The sequence below is a fragment of the Loxodonta africana genome, chromosome 5, assembly GCF_030014295.1.
Source record: "Loxodonta africana isolate mLoxAfr1 chromosome 5, mLoxAfr1.hap2, whole genome shotgun sequence".
Taxonomy (NCBI): domain Eukaryota; kingdom Metazoa; phylum Chordata; class Mammalia; order Proboscidea; family Elephantidae; genus Loxodonta; species Loxodonta africana.
This window is the reverse complement of record NC_087346.1, coordinates 91,704,132-91,727,173: the sequence shown is the minus strand read 5'-3', so window position 1 is coordinate 91,727,173 and position 23,042 is coordinate 91,704,132. Positions and strand designations below refer to the sequence as shown.

At 36.1% G+C, this 23,042-nt stretch overlaps 1 protein-coding gene across 1 annotated transcript in view; it reads right to left on the bottom strand.

The window, feature by feature from the left end:
• The window catches only part of LOC100661279 (ephrin type-A receptor 5), a 68,567-nt gene extending 46,990 nt beyond the window's left edge, over window positions 1-21,577 (bottom strand). The window contains exon 1 of the mRNA XM_064285756.1: window positions 21,067-21,577. The gene's annotated coding sequence lies outside the window, so the exon portion shown is untranslated. The remainder of the gene's footprint in view (window positions 1-21,066) is intronic.
• Between the last annotated feature and the right edge of the window lie 1,465 nt (window positions 21,578-23,042).

The window sequence follows — 23,042 nt, the reverse complement described above, 5'->3', positions numbered from 1 at the left end:
TTGAACTGCCAATCTTTTGGTAAACAATTGTAGCTCTTAACCACTACACCACCAGGGTTTTCCCTGGCCACTCTTAAAATTCTCTCTTTATCTTTGGTTTTGACAAGTTTGATTATAATATATCTTGTTGACTTTCCCTTGGAATCTACATTGTGTAGGGTTCTATGAGCATCTCGGACAGATATCTTCTCATCTTTCACTATATTAGGGAAGTTTCTGCCAACAAATATTCAACAATTCTCTCTGTATTTTCTGTTATCCCCCTCCCCCCATTCTGGTACTCCAGTCACTCAGGTTATTTCTCTTGATAGAGTCCCACATAATCTTAGGGTTTCTTCATTTTCTTAAGTTCTTTTATGTGAATTTTCCTCAAATATGTTGGTGTCAAGTGCTTTATATTCAATCTCACTAATTCTGACTTCCACTTACTCAACTCTGTTCTTATAACTTTCTATTGAGTTGTCTAATTCTGAAATTTTATTTTTAATCTTCTGAATTTCTGATTGCTGTCTCTCTACAGATTCTTGCAGCCTATTAAATTTGTTATTATGCTCTTCTCTAATCTTCTTAATTTCCTCTAATGCTATGTCTGTGCCTTCCTTGGCTTGTTCTGCATTTTGCCTGATCTTCTTCCTGATACCTTGAAGACTTCTGTATATTAATCTTTTGTATTCTACCTCTGGTAGTTTCAGGAAACTCTCTTCATCCACAGGATTTCTTGATTCTTTGTTTTGGGAGCTTGCTGTTCTGCCTCTTTATGTGATTTGATATTGACTATTGTCTCTGAGCCATCAATAAGTTATTGCACTCATTTATTTTATTTTTGCTTACTCTTTCCTAGCTTCTTGTTTTGTTTTGTTTTGATATTCCCAAATAGGCTGCTCAAAAGAGCTAGTCTTAATATTGGTGTCTTTGAAGCTCTAAAGTCCTATCACCAGGTAGTTAGAGCTGTTACTAGGTATATATGAGCCAACGAGTCCATTTATTTTTCTTGTATGGATTTAGCTCAGGTGTCCAGGTAGTCGATCACCAAGTGTGTGGGGCAGATTCTCACCTAGAGTCTTAGATGAGCGGGGTGATTGGTGTAGGTACAGGCATCTGGATGCAGTAGGTGTCACACACTGAACAAGGCAGGGACTGACAATTGTCCCAAGTATCTGTGAGGAAAGCATGTCCCTGTTCCCTGGAGCATCTACATGGGTGGGTTTTGCATCTGGATTATGGGTACCCCATGCTGTTGGCTGAAAGGACTGGGAAGCATCACTTATCCTTGGACCCCTGTCAAGGGTGGGTAGGTAGTGTGGGTAAAGCCACCAGTCCTCAGGCCCCTGATGTGGATAGGTGAGGACCCTGCTTTATAGACAGAGCAATGTCAAACATCAAGAACCTTCCTCTCTACCATATAGCTGAAATTGTTGCAGTTAGACTTCAGGAACGTACCTGTTGTGCTGTGCTGATGAGGGCCTACACTGCTAAAATGGGCCCACACAAGTCTATGCAGGGGTAAAAGGCATTCAAAGTCCGTGAACTGCATATGCCTGTGCTTAAGCAAAGGAGCTGTTTCTGCCCTGAGTTTCCAGTTTAGGGGAGCCAGCAGATTATTTTTTCCCCTGTTTGTTAATTTGTTCCTACTCCAAGGCTGGGGGGATGGCTCAGGATGCACTACAGGTCTCACTTCCAGCCCAGGAAAAGCAGCTATCACTGAAGCCAGCTTGTGACCAGGTACAGAGTGGGGAGGGGTCAGTTAAATGGGAAAGAGTTTTTTTTCCAAATGGTGTTTTTTGGTCCACATGGTAGATTAGACACAAGTACTTATCTTATGCAGAGTGCACAGCTCTTCGTTGACCCCAGAGGCATGAGTAAACTTTCCACTGCTCGGTCTCTCCTGATGTGGAAAATGTGACCAGAGTGCCACTGCTTGTTTCAGGATGCTCATGCTATGCCAACGGATCCAGCCTTCAGGGTGCCAGTTCCCAGTGGTGTCAGGTTTGGCAAATCCTCACTGCTTCTAAACCATCTCTCCTTCCCCCTGCCACTCAGTCCAATTCCTCAACTTTGCCTTTGATGTTCAGGGCACCTAGAATGTCATATATAATTGAATCACTTGCTTTTTGGGTCTTTGTTGTAAGAGAGACCACCAGAAGCATCCTACTACTCCACGGTCTTGGCCCCCTTAAGTACTGTTTTAGATGGTGGAAGGTCCTATGTCAAGAGCCAGGCTTTCTTCTACTTCACAATATTTTGTTTTTACTTATTACAAAACATTAGAAAAATTCCTATTAAAGTCAGGAACGAGACAAAAATTTCCTCCATCACTGCTTCTGATCAATAATGCATTAGAGGTTAAAACCTTGTGTTCTCAATCCATGGCCCTCTTCATGCATTTTCCAATTGAGGTGGTAGGGAACAATACAGAGGAGGTGCTGCCATGGGGATTGTAATACGGACAGTCGGAAATGGAGCCTGAAGATACAATTGATGTGTTCCCCCAGCAGACACATGTCTTCTAAAAAGGGAGCCTGCTACTATACTCCAGAACTCTGTTCCTCTACAAAGCCTCCGTTGCTTGCCAGAGTTGCTCAGATGGAGTGACATTCACTAGTATCTTATGTAAATGCATGTTTAAAATAGAGATTGAATATATAAATGGCTAAAGTAAACCTTAAATAAGATTATACACATTTCAAATATTTATAAAATAAAAACAAAATCCAAAACTCTTTCAAAGTAAGCTTTCCATATGCAACCACCCTTTATCTAAGGACAAAGCCACAAAAACAAAACTCCAAAAACAAAAACTAGTTTATCACTGAGATCAGATATTCTCCTTCTTTCGTACTGTGAAGACAACTATTAGGGCCTGAAATATCAAACTAAAAGGAAAGAAAAAGAAAACTAAAAATGAAATATATTTAGACTCCACTTTATTTATTTATTTTCCCAAGCTATACTTCCATGATGATTCACTGAAATTTTAATCACTCCAATGGAGCAGGGATAAATCTCTTCCACAAATGCTATGATGTAAAGAAAATGATGCAACTAGAGAATGTTATTGAACATGTTAAATACAACCGACAGATATTTGAACTCACAGTAAATTTCACCATATATTAATCACCTTTTGTAAAGTTTTAATGCAGTAGAAGGCACAACCATTCTCATTACTAGCAAACATTTATGGAGTATCTATATTGTATGCTGTAAGAGTAGAGATTTTATATATCAACAGTTTTCTACTCACACATAAAACAGTGGTCCCAATTCTGGAAGCAGATTAAAAGCAAGTGGGGAGGGAGCATTTTGAATATACTTATGCCCAGGCTATACACAAGAGCCATTACATTGAACAACTTTATTGCGGTGACCTGGTCACATTATTTTTCAAAAGTTCAAAAAACCCACTGCCATAGAGATGACTCCAACTTATAGTGACCCTATAGGACAGAGCAGAACTGCACTATAGGGTATCCCAGGCTGTAAATCTTTATGAAAGCAGACAGCCACATTTTTCTCTCATGTAGCTGCTGGTCCATTCAAAGTACCAACATTTCAGGTAGCAGCTGAATTCTTTAACCACTGTGCCACAAGGGCTCCTTATATTAAAGGAAACAATAGATTCAAAAGCATTTAGTAAAGTGCCTGGCAGTCAAGAAGCACTCAATTCCAAATTTCCTCCAGGTTGGGAAGCACTGATCCAATAGGTACTCAACAAATACTTGTTGTACTGAATGATGTACCTTATAATAGTCTCAGGGGACTTTACTTAATAAATAAAAAAGGAATAGATGGTAATTAGAAAATTAATGGTTTATATGTTAATAAAAAATTCTAAAGTGCCTGGAGGTGCTTAAAAACAATTTGCTCTCTTAAAAACACTTTAAATAATTCTCCTGTAAACGTGTTTACAATGTTAATTTATATTATCAATAAATGAAGAATGGTTTTGCTAAGTTAACTATAAATTTTATCCTTGGTTCTATCTATTTAAACCAGGAGCTTTTTCTTTACATTTATCATTATGGATTTCTAGTAATTGCAAGTTTAATGTTTAATAAGAAATCTTTTTGAACTGTTGTTGTTGATTTTTTTGTAGCTCCAAATTGTATAATCCATTATTAAACAATATATAATTTATATTATAGTCAACAAAATATTAAATCTTTTTCAAAAATATTTGTTATACATGTGCTTATCAGGTATGGTGTTTTGTTATAAATCTCCTGAACGCCCACATTTCTTCACCAACAGCAGGTAGAAAATAGGACATTGTAGGCATCATATAGTTAGAGCGGACTGCAATCTTAAACAAATATCAGATCTCAAAATCTGGCAAACAGGCAGGTAAGAAAAATCGTTTGCTATTAAGAACCACTAAGGAAAGAAAAGAAAAAAAAAATTTCACATTTATCTCAAACTCGCTTTTCTTTTTTTTCTTTCTCAGCCCTTCTGTGTTTTGTAAAAAAAAAAAAAAAAAACTTTTCTAAAGTTATTTGATAAATCAGAATCTTACTTAACCAATGTCAGCTCATCAACTTTAAAATTACTTTTGTGTGTGTGCGTGAAAACCAGTAGAATTCAAAATGATGCTGCTGATTTGGACTAGTTACCTATCTGGCCACCTAATAGAAGAAATTCACAGTTATGTGTGTGTCTTCATTTTTTAAGGTCTTTCCTTTCACTTTTGTTTTTATTATTATATTTTAATATTAAACTCTAAGCTTATTAAGAGACTTCTATTACTATAAGGTGAAATGTATGAAGAGAGACTGTTTACTAGCTCAATAAAAGAAAAAAAATGTATTGAATCAACTTTGCAATCAACTGCCGTCTTATTTATGCTCCTCAATAAACAGAGCCTGGCCTGGCACACTAGTGTTGATAAACAGAACACTGAATCATGTGTTCAGGTCTCTAATGAGCAAGACATGAATTCCTTAATGTAACACCAATTGCCTCCATTTCTAGAAGCCTAAAGTTACTACAAAGCTCTTCCACTGAACTTTTTCCTCAGTCATTTCACAGATCAGTGAGGCCTATTTCTGAGATTCCTTTGAAAGGAGTATACAGCTGTCACGACTAACTTCCTTGTGCTCCATTATTTTAGGTTTTAATTTATTTTGGGAATGGTAGAGTGAAAAATAGGGACAGATAAAGTTGCAAAAAATAATGCTAATTTTGCTAGCAAAAACAAATTATATTTATGGCACAGCCCTGATAATAACATTTGTTTTAAACCCTCATTTGTTTAGACATTCATCACTTGGGTAGCTAAAATGATATTTCAATGTTTTGTTTCAGGAAGATTGAACCTAAAGATTTTTTTCCTGATAACTTCACTTCCAGTAAATTAAGAAACTTAGAACAGGTCTCTATCTTTAATATCTATATTGGTTGAATGGATATATTGAAAATTGGGATCCTCAGAATAGTACCATCTGGTGTTGGCATCCTTAAAAATCTCACTGAGGGCTTTAGCTGTGAGGATTTGTGGGAAGATTCTAATACATGTAGGGATGATTAATCTTAATATAGAAAGTATTTAACTTCATTTTATAGTCCTACATATTCATTCAACTCTTTTCTCTGTAACTATATGTTCTCATAATATTTTACATTCTTAGTGCAATGGTTCTTCAGATTTTGGTACAGATATCTTTCTATATGAAATGGTAAATAGTATTAAAATAAAAGTATTTAATAAAGTTACATGGTTTCAGTTATACCTCAATGTGTACAATGTTTTTTATTTTGTTTTGTTTTAGCAGGATTTGTCCATCATCTAAGAAAAGAATCAGTTCTCACAAATGGCTAGTAATTTTGTTTCTGGAAAATCAAATGAATTAGGCATAGCCGTGTCAGAGAAGCACTAGGATCTCCCAATGTCAAAATCATGGGAACTTTAGAAGATGGGAACAGAAGCTTGTAAAATACATGGGAATATTAATCTTACAGAACAAAGAGTTTGGAAGGACACTGAATATTTGCAATTGTGAAGGTAGTCAAGAACAGTCTAAGAAAAGCCTAAGAAAAGGAGAAGCTCCCCCACCACTTTCACCATGGGGAGGTCCCAGCTTGATAACTTGAAGACAACTGGCCTTCCAGGATAAAAGTGGGGATGTGGGAAGAGGTAAAACAACTAAATAAACCCCCAGCAATCTTCTCTTGCCTGTCAGTCTACTCTGGCCCAAGAGAACACAACAAACACTGACCATCACGGAGATGAGGGATCCAAGGCCAGGTCATGTTAACAGAAAGAAAAAGATAACAATTATTAAAAGAAAAAAAAAAAAAGACAAAGTAATTTAAAGTTAAAACTCAGTTGCCCACAAATTAACTCTGACTTATGTCGAGATTTGACCATAGGGTTTTCATCGATGATTTTTCAGTGGAAGATCCTAAGCCTTAATTCTGAGGCTCTTCTAAGTGGACACAAAGGCCCAACCTTTCAGTCAGTAGCTGAGTGCATTAACTGTTCACACCATCCAGGGACTCAAAAAAAAAAAAAAAAAAAAAAGCACAATGATTTGAAGTAGGAGCTCAAATACGAAAAAGAAAATCTACTCGCATTGCTATCTGCAATGATAATAGTCACAAAAGAAAAGAAAAAATGTGTATAGACTATTGAGAGCAAATGTATGCCAAAAATCTAATACATAAGCAGTATATTATTTTTCTGTGAGATTAAAGTCAGAGGAGTAAGAGATAATGAGACAGAAGCAAGGAATAAGAGATGGGTGAAGAAAATATCCAAGCCCAGCAATAAAAATAAATAAAGAAATAAGAGAACTTAGTGAATTTATTTAGCACAGAATTCACTGCACTCAGGAACCTTTTTTTTTCTTTGAAGTTTTCTTAGAACCTGGGAATGCAAATGTTTGGCACCTGTAGCCACCACATGTAATGCAATGCCAGCAGACAGCTTATATCTAATAAAAGTACAAGTAAAATAACTTGATAGCTCAGCTCTCCTCACTCATGTCCCAACTGAATTAAACCCAGCCCAGCCCAGCCCAAATTAAACCAGTATTTGAAATAGTTCCAAACCTATTTGTTGATTTTGGTAAGGAAGACAGTTGGGATAGAATATCCTTTTCAGCATTATAACTGTAAGAGATACCTGGTATATAAATCAGTCCATTCACATGGCATAATAAAGAATTCAGCCGTTTGAGACTGAGTTGCTCATTTGGGAACATTTATTCCTTTTCAGGACTTAGAAAGGACACAGATCTTCATCAACTGTGGCTTCAAGGCAATGTGTCAAATCACGTGGAATATTCTTTTGTTCATTTGCTTCATTTCTCAGCAATCCCATAATAAGTATACTCCTTTTTTTTTATTATTTTTAGACATGGCTCAGGAAATTAACTGACATTTTGCTCAATAGATGTTTTTAACTTTTGGCATAGGATACTACTATTGATTTTTTCTGTGGAGTGGGCTATCAAGTTCTGTGAGAGTCTTTGCCATTGTGGACTCTGGGAGGTGTGGTAAGAGTATCACAAATATGGCTGGGCCTTCCACCAGACCCCAGCATTTTTTGGTATACCAGCCAGTTCCTTATTTCAGGGGATGAGGCATGTCCTTAGAGGACAAGAACTTCTGCAAATCAAGCTACAGACATAGAGCACATTTTGCTCTTTTGGTTAGGCTTTTGACCTCCTCTCTGATTCTTGGTTCATGAAATCTGACAGTCTCTAGTTTCTTTACTAAAATGATTTGCATCTTCCTTGAAATGTCAATCAATGCTATTAACCTGTTGTTTCCAATATTATAAATGGAGTCTTTCCTGTCAAATGTTTGTCTCAATATAACTTCCTGAAAGTTGCAGTGATGTTTACGTATATGATCTACGAGAAATGGCAGGTGGGATATTCAATAATGTTAAGCAATTGAGCCAGTAACTCTCTTGGGTTCAGTTTCCTGGGATGATCTACTTCCCACAGTGGGCAATTAGTTGTTGCTATGCTCCTGGTCTTCTTCCTTAGAATTACTTTGTCCTGATACTCATTTGTCAATTATTAATAAATTATGATTTACTCTTTGATTCGGAGCCTTTGAAGAAAATAAGCATGTAATCATAAGAAAATAGAAGGGATAACAACTCCCAGATATTAAATCAATATACATGTCTGAATTCATTATAGTTTTATAAAGTCATCTCTACTGATAATTGATAAAAAACTGAGATTTTTCTTTTAATGAGATCATTTCTAAAATCAGTGATTGCATGTTTGATTAGTAATATTTTTCTATTTATCACTGTTTTAAAATAAAATAGTATTAGATAAAATATTTTACTAAAGGCTTTTTTTTTATCATAAAAATCAATTTCTGAAATATATAATCCTAGTTATGTTAAAGATGCCAAATTTATTAACATATACATTATGTCCACAAACCCTAAGAGAATCGGAAGATTACAAATGTATTGATCCATGCATATATATTATTATTATGTACATTATTATGTATAACATCTATTGCTGCTTGATGTTACCCTGTGCATAATCACACAGGTATTCGCATGTCAAGAAGTAAACTAATAATATTGTAAGCTAATAAAGATTTCTTAATTTCTATGCGATACTGCTTGAAATAATTGCATTTATTTTCTGATGGTACCAAATGTTTTAGTATTGGGGAAGAAAGCGTATTAAGGGTTAGGTTTTCAATTATGCCTATGACACAGTTACCAATATTTTTCATTTTACTTATTAATAGGGAAAAAAGTGACAGAACACTTCAAATGCAGACTGATGCACAATTTACGTTGAATTCAATTATTTATGAGATATTCAATCCATTAGATTATTTGGGAAAGCCACAGAGCAGAGGTCTTTATCCTCAAAGTACTTACTGAAGGGCAGGAGAGATATGATGGTTACAATTTATTGTAATTTGAGGTTGAAAGTGTTAAATTCAATGAAAATTACTGATGTATTGTTCTGAGACATAGGGGAAGGAGAGAGTGCCTTACTCTGAGAGTTAGGGAAAGCTTTATGTTGGAAAGAATGTATAATGTGGATTTTGACAAATGGAAAAGATCTACACATTGGGAGATGGTAGAAAGGATGTCCTAAGCAAATGGAGGGTGTGAGCGAATGTACAGAATGAGATCCTCTTTCCTCATTTTCAATTCATGTGTCTTGTATGGGAATGACCCGATCGTCAGGTTCCTGTGTGAGCTCCAACCACAGACTTGACCAGTCAGTGCACTGCATTTCCTCGGCCATAGTCATTAGACCTGGATTCAGAGGGAAACCTAACTGGGCCAAGGCAGTGCTTTCTTGGACATTTGCTGGAAATATCAGAAAAGACTCAGGCAAGGGCTGAAGAATCCAGTAGCAACTTCTCCATCCTCTTCTTAGTTAAGTTCTCAATAGGATTCAATCGAGTGGCCATTCTCCTACCTGTGATCACACAAATGACTGGTCTCCTGCCACCTCACAGCTGACTCCTTCTTATTCTCCTTTGGCTGAATCTTTCTCCTCCAACCTACCTCTCAAGATCAGAGTTCCCAAAGCTCTAGCCAAATAACCTCATTTTGATCAGTGGCTTTAAGGCTTTAACTACCCTATTTGTGCCAGATGATTCTTGAGTAAGGCACCTCAAATTGTAAAGTGGAAATCATTTAGACGTCAGTACCTATAATTAGGATTTTTTTTTCCACTCTCTGGAATTTTTCAGCTATACCAAAAAAAACCTGTTGCTGTCGAGTCGATTCTGATTCACAGTGACATTATATCATAGCTATAAATTCTCCTTTAGATACCCACAAACTGCCCAAGGCCATTGAGTCGATTCCAGCTCATAACGACCCTATAGGACAGAGTAGAACTGCCCCATAGAGTATCCAAGGAGCGCCCGGAGGATTTGAACTGCCGACCTCTTGGTTAGCAGCCGTCCAGGGTTTCCCTCTTTTAGATAAGGCACTTGGAATTCAGCTTCTGTCATTTGCAACCAAAGAAGTCCAGAAGAAAAACATGTAGGGTAAGTTTGGAAAGGTAGTTTAATGAATATTTTAAAGAATCTTAAATACCTGGTTTGACTCCTTCAGTTTTATAGTCATCAGACATTTACTGAGAACCTGTAGTGTAATATGTATGTTCAAGATGCACACATATCTATAAGGGGAGACAGATACATAAAGTGATGAACTAAAACTATCTTAATGGGAAAAGAAGGTTTGAGGGAATACATACAGTAAATAAATCAGATTTCACATAATTGGGAAGTATCATGGAGTTGCTGACATCGATGCAAGTAATTCTAACATAAATACCATTTACCAGGTATAATTTTCCAGTGAAAAGTGGAGGGAGAATCCACAAAATCCACTGCATTTGCTATTTACTTTAGCATCATATACAAGTGACACTGATTTCTAAGAGGTATTTTGTTCATATCACTGACCAGTTTGGAATATCTAAAAAATGCCAACAGCATAATTTTTAGCAGTAGATAATCAGTGGGCTTGTACATAAGAATTCATCATTTCATCAAAATCACACAGTTGAAGGATCATGCATTGAATGTACTTCAAATAAAGATAGTGTTAAAGTTAATACTTCCAATCAGTTCATGGAAAAGTTGTATAGTGAAGAGCAAGACTCCTAAATTCAGAGCTAATTTCAAGTCACAGGCCCTCAATAGCTACTGGTACACCAGGAAAAATTACATAACTTTTTCTTTTTTTAATTCAAATTTAACATTGTATGTCCTAGATACTATTTCAGAGGGAAAAAGCACAAATAAACATCCTTTCATTCCTGGAGTTCAAACAAACAGAAGAAATATGTTTGTGTTATATGAATGGCAATAAGAGTTATGAAGGAAAGAAAGAATATGGGTGATCTGGTGTGCAGAGGAAGAAGCTGAAAGTTATCATTTTAGTAAGTCCAATTGAAAGGATGAGATTTGAGAAAAAATTGCAAGAAATAAGCATGCAACCATGAGGTTCTCTGGAGCAAGGGAGTATCAAGCAGCAGAGTCAATGTAAAAGCCTTAAGGCTGGCCATTCTTACAATGTTCAAGAACCAGTGTGATACAACTATTGGTCTCTTCCCATCTGGAGCAAAGGAGAGTAAAGAAAACCAAGGAATCCAGGAAACAATTAGTCCAAAGGACTGATGGTCCACATGAACCATAGCCTCCACTAGCGTGAGACCAGAAGAACTAGATAGTGCCCAACTATCACTACTGACAGCTCTGACCAGGAACACAATACAAGCTTCCAGTTAAAGTGGGAGAAAATGTAGAGCAAATTTTTAATTCATTAAAAAGACTAGACTTACTAGTCTGATAGAGACCAGAAGAACCACAACAAGATTACAGCCGTATATCATGCTTGTAACATGGAATTGAAGCCAATTCCAGAGATTACCTCACAGCCAAATAATAGACAGCCCTATGAAATAAACAGTAACACCCATAAGCAATGTACTTCTTAGAACGGTCAAGTATAGGAGACCACACCTCACACCTGAGTAGGGCTGACCAGGCCAAGATATAATACCTGGTGGCCCATGTTGACTAAGTCTCAGAAGACATGATGTAATTTTTTATGATCATGTGGGAAGGCTGATAAAAGCCCTGAGCCCTAAGGCTCAGAGGAGCTTCCTATTTGGTGACCATGCAAAGGCAAGGGTAGTACATCCCTCTTTGGGACATGGTAGTTCCTTGCTGTGACCCCTCCGAGGCCTTACCTTATGTGTCTCTTTGTTTATAGTCTTTTTGGTTGTAATAAAGTTGTAGCCATAAGTATTGTAGCCAAAGAGTATACTCTTTATGAAATTCTGTGAATCCTTCCAGTGAATTAACAAACCTAAAAGAGCAGTGAGAACCAGCAGGGGCAGGTTATCTGCCTATTTGGCAGTCTGAAATAAGGTGTCCTCCTAACATATGACCTCTGAACTACCTCTGGGTGGCTTAAAAAATGCCATGATGTCAATTCTGACTCAAAGTGACCCCATGTGTTACAGAATAGAACTGCTCCATAGGGTTTTCTTGTCTGTGGTCTTTATGGAAGCAGTTTGCAGGCCCTCCTTCAGCGAGCCTCTGGGTGGGTTCAAATCACCAACCTTTAGCTTAGCAGCTGATCATAAACCACTTGCACCACCCAGAGGCCTTTCTGAGTGGCTAGGGTCCAAGAAAAAGAGCCCAGGTGGTACAATCATTAAGCATTTGGCTACTAACTGAAAGGTAGGCCACTCCACAGGAGAAAAGACATGGCAATCTACTCCTGTAAAGATCAGAGCCTAGGAAGCCCTATGGGGCAATTCTACTATGTCCTATAGGGTCACCATAAGTCAGAATTGACTTGATGGCACACAACAGCAAAATGTCTGAGAAATGCTGCATGAGCAGCTGGTCTGAACGATGGTGTCTGTCTAACTTGTGAGCTCTGACCTGATTCTGGGTGGGTTGGCTTGGGAACAGTGAGCCACATGAGCAGCTGCTGGCAAGGATGGAGAAGTGGGAAAGTGAGAACTGGATCCATCCTTAAATTTTAGGGATTGGATTCATGCTGATCCTTACCACTCAGTTAGCAACAAAGGTGGAATTTGCCCACTTTGCCCCTTGCTAAGTGCAAACAGGAAAAATACAATTTTAATCCCAGTGCCGTTGAGTGGATTCCGACTCATAGCGACCCTATAGGGCAGACTACAATTTTATCAGCTGTTAATTGGGAATAGCACTAAGCACTAGTACTTGCATATAGTGTTGTTGTAAATATTAAGTGAGGTATAACATGTAAAACACTTAGTAGTCTTAATAGCATGTCTATGTAGTGCATGTTAGGTATTATTACATTTATTATCAATATTATTCTTATGATACTCATGCAAAAAGGCTTGTCTTCATATTTTTTTTTTTTAATACTTGATATCCCTTTAAAAGTATTCCCTGAGAAGCCACGATGTTTTTATTCAGATATAAGCAGAACTCTGAAAGCTGTTTAAATTAAGTATTTCCATTCAAAAGGCTTACATAATTATTTTATTTAGCTCCAAATAAAAGTGAAGGAAAGCTTATAAGTTCAGGGGATTCTACCCTCAAGCCATTTCTTTTGCTTACATAAGAACAGTGCCTTGCCCATAGTAAAAACTCAAATAATTTTTGAATTAAAGAATAGATCCATCCTTTAGGCTCAAATTAAAAAAAAGTTATTGATGCTACTATGAATGGAGGATTCCAATTTTATTGTAAAACTCTTCTCTTTATCCCTAACTGTTGTACTTTTGCTTTACAAAATTCTGTCTACTTATTAGGCTACTAAACAAAGGTGGAAATATTTTGGGAAAAGGACAACGTCATTTTCGCTCATATTCCCAGCACCTGTTTTGTTTGATATGTTCAATAAATGTTTGTAGACTGAATGATTGGGAAGAATATACCACTTACAATCTGTTATACTTTAAGAAATCTGTAAATAATTACAAAAGGCTAAATTGTAATATTATTTTCAAGTTATAAAGAAAACCCTAAAGCAATGTTTTATATAAACCCATTCTTTTAAGACTCCATAGTCTTAACAATTTCCCATTAATTCTCCAAGTTTCTGGAATGACCACAAGTATCATAATTTTGACAGGTTCATGAGCCTCCATGTCTAGTATCCACTGACTTCTGAAGAATTTTCACCTCAGGTTACCATGAGACATTTCAAATGAATTGAGTTTCAAGTGTATAATGAAACGCAGAGGAAAATAGGCTTTAACAGGTTTTGGTCCAGCCACAAGATTTGAACATTACCAGGACACACGAGGGGAGATCCATTGCCCAGAAAGTGGTTAATCCTTTTTAACAGTAATTAAACCACTTCTCAGAATAAATTTATCACCTCAGGAACACCACAGCATGAAAGTAACATTATAAATAGCCTTAAAATCCTATCTAAGGGCAAGCAGCGTGAGGTAATCATTCTGTCTCTCCAGGAGCTGTAGGTTTTTTCTTTTGTTCCATTTCAAAGTTGGCAAAGAGTGCTCACTTTTTTGTGTGTTTATATGCAAGAGTATGTGCATGCATGTTGGGAAATACATGTGTAACATGTAGGGTGTCTTTTACCTCTGAGCATATGCGTGCACTTAAAATGCAAAGCTGTGAAATTTTCTTAAAATTTAATTATATTCATAAATACACTATCAATGACGGGTCTGAAACAGAGTATAAAAATTACTCTTTAACCCTATGAAGTCTATATTTAGAAAGACTCAAAAAAAATATAGTTCCTGTACACTGAAAGATGAGTTTTCCTTTGTTTTCTCTAGGCAACTGAGTTCTGTTAATTTAAGCTTTATAACAGACTAAAATGCATTCAGTAATCAATTTTCAGAATTCAGAATTTAAATGTTTGAAAAGGGGAGCACAGGGGAAAAAAGTCAATTTAATAATATCGATGATCATCTTTAAAAGGGACAAAAAGAGCAGAAAGGATACAGTAAATAACATTCTTAAAGATATAATTGGAAGAAGGTGGAGATGACAATCCCTAGTGAAAGACTGGTTGATTCAAAAATTTATGTTTATAAAATAGTACATATATGAGAAAAAAACAAATTAGTATATAATATGAAAGTTATCAACATTGTTACCAATAAAAGAGAAAGATTAAAAACAATTACAATATGTCATGCATATCAGGAGGTTTTATTTATACCTATCCTATGATAATTTTTATCCTACGATAATTAGTCAGTAATTGCTGAGGACATGTCAATTGTTTTCTAGGTTCACTGAAAGATAATTAAAGATTAACAGAAAAGAAAGTAGTAAAAACAGAATCTGAACCCTGCTGAAAATGTCCTATGGGGATACTTAGCACTTTTAAAAGGGAGATCACAAAATTTTGAATTAGTAAATTTCTAAGATGGTATACGATCCTTTGCTATTTCTAATAGGACTTTTACATTCAAGACTAATACTTACCTATATGTATTATTTTAAATTGTGTAGGTAGGAAGATTCAAAAAAAATTCTGCATTATCAGTTCAAACTATATTAAAAGGTTTATAAATTCTCAATATGTGATATATTTTTCATCCTCCAGTATATTTTAGAACAAAAAGCATTGATCTTTTATTTGAAAAAAATTAGTCTCATAGTACTCGATGTGTTAAAATCTATTATCACATTTTCTAGGTTCTTAATAAAAATATAAATTGTGAATATTACAAACACTCAAAATTTTTGCAATATATCAAAATGATATTAATCTTTCTATATTACGACTTGCCTTAGTTATCTAGTGCTGCTATACCGGAAATAACACAAGTGGATGGTTTTAACAAAAAGAAATTTATTCTCTCACAGTTTAGGAGGCCAGAGGTTCAAATTCCAGATGTCAACTCTAGAGAAAGGCTTTTTCTGTCAGCTCTGGGAGAAGAACCTTGTCATCTTTCAACACCTGTGGGCCTGGTGTTCCTTGGAGATCTACATGTATCTTGACATCAACTGTCCCTGGGTCTAGGAGGTTCTCAGTGCAGGGACCCTGGGTTCAAGGGATGCACCCCACTCCTGGCTTTTCTTTCTAGTTAGTGCTCAGGGGGCCTCTCTCTTTGCTGGCTTCTCTTTCCTTTTATCTCTTGTAAGATACAAGGTGATGCAGGCTACACCCTTTGAAACTCCCCTTACATCAGATCAGGGTTTTGACCTGAGTAACGGTGTTGCATCCAACTCTAATCCTGCCTCATCAACATAACAAAAATAACCTAATCCTGCCTCAGTAATCACAGGCAGAGATTAGGATTTACAACATATAAAACAATTGCATCAGATCACAAAATGGAGGACAACCACACAATACTGAGAATCATGGCCTAGTCAAGTTGACAGATATTTTGGGGGGGTCAGAATTTAATTCATGACATTCCATCATTCTGCCCCCCAAGATTCATGCCTTTGCCACATGTAAAATACTTTCACCACATCATATCATCCCCAAAACTGAAAATCAACTCCAAGTCCAAATTCCATCCTGGGTAAAATTTCCTCTTCATCTATGAACCTATGAAATCTAGAATACAAGTTTTCTGCTTCCATAGTGCAATGGTGGAACAGGCTCAAGGTAGACATTTTCATTACAAATGGATGAAACTGGAGAGAAAGAAGGAATAACTGTCACCAAGAAAAAATAAATAAAGCATAATAATTTACATTAGCTCTTAAGGCATGAAAATAATCATGTTCTCTGAGGCCATCTGTGTGGTGACCCTACCCTCCAGACTCTGGGTGTTGGGCATGCTCTCTGAATTCTGGGTGGAGAACACTTGGCCCTGGGCTTCAGCTCCCCCTTCCAGGCCTATTGGGATACAACTCTACTCCCTCAACTTTGGATGGCCCCATTCTCCTAGCCCAACTGAGGGGAAGCCCCATCTCTTGGTCTCTGCAAGACCCATTCTTCTACCTCATAGGCATGGAAGCCTTGTCTCTCAGCTTTGGGCAGTGGATCTGGCCCCATGCTCCTGGAACTCATGAATGGCAGCCCCACACTCCAGAACTAAGGTGGTGAAAATCTGATTCTTTGAAACCTAGAAGGCTGTGGTCCCATCCTTTGAAACCCCAGAAGCCATGTCCCCATCCTTTGAGACCCCAGAGGTCTTGGCCTTACTCTTTGAGATTGAGGCAGCTTGCTTTCCATGCTTCTTGTCTCTTCTGCTTCTGCTTCTTGGTTTCTTGGCTTCTCGGCTCCTTGACCCCTTGGAATTCTTGGGCTGGCCTGGCCTTTGCCCTGCTCAGACAAGTATTACAAAGCTCTTTAGCTGTACTGATAAGTGCCTGAAGGCACCCCACTCTGCCAGGAATCCTCCTGCCTGAAGGCACTCAGTTTTCTCTTGCTCTGTGGTCAGCTCCTGAACGGTCTCATGCTGGTCTCCTCGTTCTGCAGCAGCCAATTCTCTGCTGATGCTTCTCATAGTCTGTGACTTCTCTGGTTTTATAGCTCTCTTCACTTCCTTCTGAGCCCTCACCAGAACTGTCTTTGAGGTCCATAATTCCACTAACAGTCTCTTCCAGGCTATCTAGGTTTTTACTATTAGAGCCCTTAAAACTCTTCCAGCCTCTTCACATTACCCAATTCCAAAACTACTTCTACGTTTTAGGTATCTGTCAGAGCAGCATCCCACTCCTGTTACCAAATTTAATTTCTATTTTAGCTATCCAGTGCTCGTATAACAGGAATGCCACAAGTGGATGGCTGTCACAAAAATAAATTTATTCTCTCACAGCTTGGGAGGCTAGAAGTTCAAATTCTGGCATCATCTCTAGAGGAAGTCTTTCTCAGCTGTGGGAGAATCTCCTTGTCTCTTTTCAACATCTGTGGGTCCAGCATTCCTTGGAGATCTACATGTGTCTTGGCATGAATCTTCCCCTGGGTCTAGGAGATTCTCAGCACAGGAACCCTGGGTCTGAAGGATGTGCTCTGCTCCTGGGGGGCCTCTCTGTCTGCTGGTTTCTCTCTCCTTTTTTTTTTTATCACTAGTGAGATAAAAAGTGATGCAGGTTGCAACCCAGAGAAACTCCACTTACATTAGAGGAGGGCTGTGACGTGAGTAAGGCTGTTGCATCCCAACATAATCCTGCTAATTAACATAACACATATAACCTAATCCTCTTTAACATAACCTGATCCTGTTAACCACAGGAAGAGATTGGGATTTACAATTCATAGGACAATTACATCAGATCACAAAATGAAGGACAACCATACAATACTGGAAATCATGGCCTAGCCATGTTGGCACATATTTTGGGGGGACATAATTCAATCCATGGCATTTTGAAACTATGTGTAGGTATGACGATTCCAAAAGACTTCTGCATAATCAGTTTAAATTAAACTAAAAGGATTAGAAATTCTCAATAGTTGATATATTTTTCATTCCCCAGTATATTTTAGAAAAAAGAGCATTGATTTTTTTTTAATTTTAAAAAGATTAATCTCATACTATTCAGTGTATTATCTGTTACCACATTTTCTAGTTTTTTTAAATAATAATATAAATTGTGAATATTACAAACACTCAATATTGATATTTTTGCAATATATCAAAATAATATTAATTTTTCTATATCACCTCTGCTGTATCAAATTGTTTTCAGTTAAAATATATATTGTCTAGGAGTAAAGATCTGATTTACAGTATCATGATCAAAGGAATAAAAGAGAGTAAGTTCAAGGTGAGAGGATAGTCTAAATATCATTATATTATGTGTTTATCAATCATTTTGTCACAGAGAGGAGAGGAAAACATTATATATAATCTTCTTAGACCATTCCTGGGACAGGCTATTTTCAAGAACTCAACCATAATTTCCCACTATTGTGTCAAGTTTTACCATCACGTTTCTTCATTTAGTTTACCCTTTACTTGACCATTGTTTATTGTGTTAATTCAGAACACTCTAGGAACTACAAGGAAAGTATTCTTAGTTCACATAAAAATCACTAAGTTCATTCCCTTGAGAGAGGTAGGGAAAGTCTTCCAGGGATCATATCACTTGGCTTTTAAGTAAGTATATATAATACAAACATCCAATGACTTATACATGAAGAGTAAAATACAGTGGTTGAACATCTTTAAACCCTAAATCAAATGCCTTCTGGGATTCAACAACAACAAAAAGAATTAAATTTGCTGCAAGATTGCTGCTAAAATATAGAAATTACAAATTATTTCTTAATGAAATTTAATTTCTAAACTCAAAATACTAAGTTCAGCATTCTAGACTGGGTTATGAAATTAAATTGTATTACAAAACTTTTAATATGAATAAGCAATTCACTATTTAGAAGGTGTTCCTATTTTTCAAAGTAATATACATTTATGAAACAATACATTCACAAAATTATCTTATGGAGCCATGGATGTAGTTATGTAGAAAATTAAGCTTTGTCTCTCGGGTGTTGATGTTCTTCCAGTACGACTGAGAAATTATACCAAAATTTTTCTTGTTTGTACAGGAAAGTCAGCCACATATGGAATTTACTGTGTGTGTGTGTTTGTGTACGTGATTGCTAAAGTTATATTATCCTTCATTTAGCAATTAATGGGTAGATTGAAATTTCTCTCAAACATTCCATCTGATGTTAATGTTACAGATAGATATATATATATATATATATATATATATATACACAGATATATAGATTGTTTAAAAGTCAAATATATGTATATACTTAGGATGGAAATTTCTAGAGAACAGGGGCTCATAAACATATAGGTAAGCTGGAATCCTTATTCAAAAATTATCAATAAATGCACATTAATAATACTTCAGTTAAGTGAACACTGTTATGTCTACAATAAAATACTTCTAATATTTCATGTAAGCTCTTTCCTAAACTCTGAAACTTGAAAATTCATTGCTTCTAGGTTTAGCTCTTCTCTCCATTTTTATTCATTTCTTCTAAATGTGGAGACAATTTATTACCATCCTCATATCTCCAAACATAATTAATGCATATTGGACTTATTACAAAAGAAAAAGCAAAGTCATATCTAGTTGGAAGTAAACTAATGATATTACAAACCAACTCTGCAAATGCGTCATAGTTATCTACCCTTTTGGGGTACAAAAGACAAATTATCACATAGTATGTTTCTTGGTAGTTACAACTCAATCATCGTAATTCTCTTATTTGGTCAAAATCTGAGCAATTTTTATGACAAGACCAGTGAAATCTGTTTATCTAAATAGGCATCCAGGTAGGCATTCTGCCCAGGTAACTTCAGAGAGTAGAGATCAGTGGGACAGCACACATCCAGAAGGGGGGCTTTGGATTACTTCCCTCTACAAAACATAAACTGGCTTAAAGCTAGAAACTCCATAAATGCATAATTGCTATTCAAATATTAGGTCATGGATTATTACTAACATTTGTAAGGAACCACTGAACACTCTTACGTGAACAAGAATTAGCAGAAATGAATTTTCAGACATAAAGAGAAAGGATATTCAAATGGGATAACAATGTTTTATGAAAATAAACTGTTACCACGGTAATTGAAGGGTATAGTTATAAATCTCTTCAGAACACAATATGCAGTATATTGAAAAGTACCTAATTCTGTATATTTATGAGTTGAAGAGGTGCTGAAGAGTCAAAAGTAAATGAGTACAGCAGTAACAAAATCAATACGAATATTGATTTTCTGACATTCTTTCAAACCTTATAGTACATTTTCACATTTTTGTGCAGGTTTAAATATTTCCATGGAGATTTTTATCAAGTTTTCTATAATGGTCTAATACCAAAACCTTTCCAAATGGACATATCTCATTACAGCATATGCCTTCTAACAATGGCCTGCAGGTAAAATGAAAATATATTCAATTACAAAGTTTGTTGTAGGTTGATTATGCTCAGCTGAATGTCAGAAAATGACTTCTACCAAAACTCTTATTGACACTCTACCCCTTCTATTTGTGTTTAAATAGAAAAATGTAGATAAGCAATAAATATATTACTGTATTTATTAATATAAAGTTCACTTTAAATAAGTATATACCATCATTGATGTGCTCAAGTTGAAATCACTCAGAATCTGAAAATTAAAGCATTAATTAAAAATGGCTGGTTATTTCCCAAAATGTATGTTTGATAGAATGTCTGCTTCGTGCCCATCGGTGTGTTAGAATAGAATGCTGACTAACTAGGATTATCAGCCCTATTCCTATAAATCTAGCAGAAGCAGGCATAGGGTGTGTGATACAATAACTAAAATTGAGCAGGCAACCATACATTTGAGAAGAAAACAAAATCCAGATTAAAAAAAAAAAACTATATTAGAAAAAGAGATATGATCCTATTAATGACAGAATCAACAGTGACAAGTTAATACTACTCTGTGAAGAAAGCATACCTGGAAAGTAGAAATTGTGTGCTTAAAAAATTAGCACTAACATGGAACGGTAAACTTAAGAAACATCCGTATATTAAGGCTATCCACTGACATATTGCTTGCTTGCCTTGTTTTGGGATGTGCATTGCCAAATGTTCAGATCAAGGGAAGGAAGAAATCAGCTGCAAAAGATCAGACTCACAGTTTCCTCTCTTACCTTCCACTGAGGAGAAAGCCAATAACCACTGCCAACAAAATGACTCCCACTGTCACAGACACAGCAATTATAGGAATCTGGCTTTCATCGCTGGATGCCGCAACTGCTGATAGGAGACACAGGAACAGAGCTTGTGGTTAAAGTGATCATATGCATTTGAACTAAGAGCTACTTAATACTCGATAATCAGTCCATGGTTTAAGCAATTCTCCCACACTTGGCCAAATTTCCACCTAAGATCTTTTCTCGAAAGCAGACATCTTCAGGAGAAAATATTTACTCTCCAAACAAAATTCCAAAGTTTCACTAAGTCACCGATTACTTCCTTGTCATCATAAAAAATGAATATACTGTTTGCGTAGTATTCATCTAGGGACTTAGCTTTGCAAAGTAAAATGCAATTTCATCCTTTACTTCAAATACCTTAATCTAAATAGGAGAGGATAGGAATAGGAGATTTGACATTTACAGTCCACATGCTGCTGTGCTAGAGAAGAAAATCTAGTTAACTCTGAAAAGATTCCCCTCTGCCCCACAGATATAGGGTGAAGTCTAAAATGTTGCAGCTAAGACCTCATTGACTGACGTTAAATACAAACACTGTGCAGTGGTTAAGAGCTCAGGCTGCTGAACAGAAGATCAGCAGTTTGAATCCACCAGCTGCTCCTTGGAAACCGTATGGAGCACTTCTACTCTGTCTGATAGGGTCACTGTATTTTCTAAAGAACATTTTATATAATTAAAATATTTAATTTCAAGCAATAACATAATCAGTAAATATACTTTATAAATGGAATCACTGTTAGAAAAATATCCAGGGATAGATTTTCAACTTTGAGAAGTCTGAGATACGACTAAATTCACTTGTATCTTTTTTTTAAAATAGTACTTGGGATTTAGATGAAATATTTTAAATTTTATCAATACACCTACCATAATAAGGGTCAACCAACCCTTATAATAAGGGTACAATTGCACAAAAAATATATAATTACTATGGATGTAATTAGATACATGTACCTAAATAGGCAAGGAACTTTTGTCCTTGAGTTGATAACTAATTCCTCATTAAAATAACAAACCTGTAGAATAAAATACATTTTATGAATGTTCATAAGAATCCCTCAATAACAAATCTAGCATGTTTATTGTTTAATTATATCCCACCCAGTGCCATCGAGTAATGTTGATATTTTTACAGTATCACTAGTTTATGCTCATAATCTCAAATTTTCAGTCATTTGAACTAATCAAAATAACCATATTTTCCATGTTTCTTTCTTTTTTTTTTTTATAACACCTTACCAGCTCTTGGCCACTTTTAACCTCCATATGCTTTTTTCTTTTCTAGTCACCTCATCCTTGGTTCTTTCTAACCAAAACTGACTGGCTCTCTGACTACTTTCTTGCAATGTTTTGTATTTTCACACACTTGAGGTCAATTCTATTATTATTATCTGCTGGTTCATGGAGCCCACTATTATCAAGAGCTGGTTAGTGAACACGTATTACTTATAGTCTGAGTCTATGCTACTACTCTCCCTCTTTTTCAGTGATAACAGAGGTAATTCAATGGCTACTCGCTCTATTTTTTGTCTTTTTCCTTTTATTCTTTGATGCTGATGCCTGTGGTAAGAAAATTTATTACCGGTTTATAGTATAAATTGGTTAGGCCAGAGGTAATTCACGTAATATTACCAGTAGCCGTCCACAGATTTGCTTTATTAATCTATAAATTCAGGTTACTTATAATGTTTTTTTTTTTTTTTTTTTGGTGAGGAGGGTAGAGGGGACACTTCAAAAGAAAACCGTGCAAACTTGGCCCGTATAAGTTCAGAGCTATTTAACATTCTCAGGACCAGTAAATGATACAGCTATTATTTACTTATTTGGGAAGCTACTGTCCCACTGACAGTATGTACTGCCAGCAGGAGGGCTCTATATAACAGTTTGAAATGGAAAAAATAGGTGTGTGC